Source organism: Frankliniella occidentalis, unplaced genomic scaffold, assembly GCF_000697945.3.
Source record: "Frankliniella occidentalis isolate FOCC.00 unplaced genomic scaffold, Focc_3.1 Scaffold5, whole genome shotgun sequence".
In the NCBI taxonomy this organism is placed as follows: domain Eukaryota; kingdom Metazoa; phylum Arthropoda; class Insecta; order Thysanoptera; family Thripidae; genus Frankliniella; species Frankliniella occidentalis.
Window position 1 is genome coordinate 1,013,356 of NW_026267135.1, and position 1,212 is coordinate 1,014,567.

Sequence of the window (1,212 nt, forward strand, 5' to 3'; positions counted from 1 at the left end):
CGCACTGCCCGCGGGCGCCAGCCAGCAGCAGCAGCAGCAGCAGCAGCCAAGGACGCCGCGCCTCAGAGACCAGCACAGCACTGCACTCTTGCGCTAAGCTTGCCTCCGCCAGCGCTTCGATTGTTTTTCATGCACTCGAAATGCAGAGGTAGGAGAGAGCGGGAGGAGGAAGTGAGAGGAGTAGCGCAAAGAGCAAAAGCGGAAGAGAGAGAGAATGGCAAGCGGCTATACTATACTACGGAAAACAGAGAGACAGTTCAGGAAAGAGCGTCATTCGTCATGATTGTTACAAACGGCCGGCGGCGGCGGACGCGGCGGGAAACGACGCAGGGCGGAGAAAAGCGGAGCAGAGCCAAACTGAAACAAAATGGGCAAGCGCGCAATATGCACTGTGAAACAAACGTAGCATTTTCAGTATAAAAATGAAAATAAAATAATAGTTCTGAGGGCATTTTTATGCAAGGTTAAATTACAGCAATGTATTTGCGGCGCGGAGAGTAACGTTTTGTTGGCCGCAGGCGGAGAGCAGCTGCTGCTGCCTGTCGTGGCCCCGCGGGCAGCGCGGCGCTGGGAGCCCCTCACGGGTAGGCAGCCCGCCCGCACGGCCGCGCCGCGGTACAGCACGACCACGGCAGCAGACGGCGGCACCGGGACCATCACACGACGGCGTCCTCGTGGCGCCCGGGCGCACCGAGGGACTCACACTCAAAATAATCGGCTTGCATCCCTAGACGCCAAGATATTGGCATAAAAAGAATAAATTTAAAAAAAAAACGCGTCCAAAGAAGACGCTTAATTTGGGTGTCCCCAAAAAACAACGCCAAATTTTTGCGTTGAAAGACGCTAAAAAAAGAAGAAGAAGAAAAAAAGAAAACGCCAAATGTATTGGCCTTCAAGGACGCCAACATTCAGCGTCAAAAAGAGGATACAAAAAGAACAAAAATTGGCGTCACAAAAGACGCCATCTCCTGTAGTTTTCAGAGCACTTTTCAAATGCGAATGAATGAATCAATGGGCCCACGCAAAACGTTTAGCAAGATTATGAATCGGCGCCGCTCATCACTTGACGGCCGTCACCGTCACTACCATCATCGCCATCATCACTACCATCACCAACTTCATCACCACCATCATCACTACCATGACCACGAGCGCGACGGAGCTCAGCGGCGGGCGAGGGGTCTTTCACTCAAAAATATAAGTGTACACCCT

At 52.5% G+C, this 1,212-nt stretch overlaps 1 protein-coding gene across 2 annotated transcripts in view; it reads right to left on the reverse strand.

Moving 5' to 3' along the window:
* Window positions 1-1,212, reverse strand: part of LOC113214172 (SH2 domain-containing protein 3C) — a 113,796-nt gene that overhangs the window by 97,150 nt on the left and 15,434 nt on the right. The window lies entirely within an intron of this gene.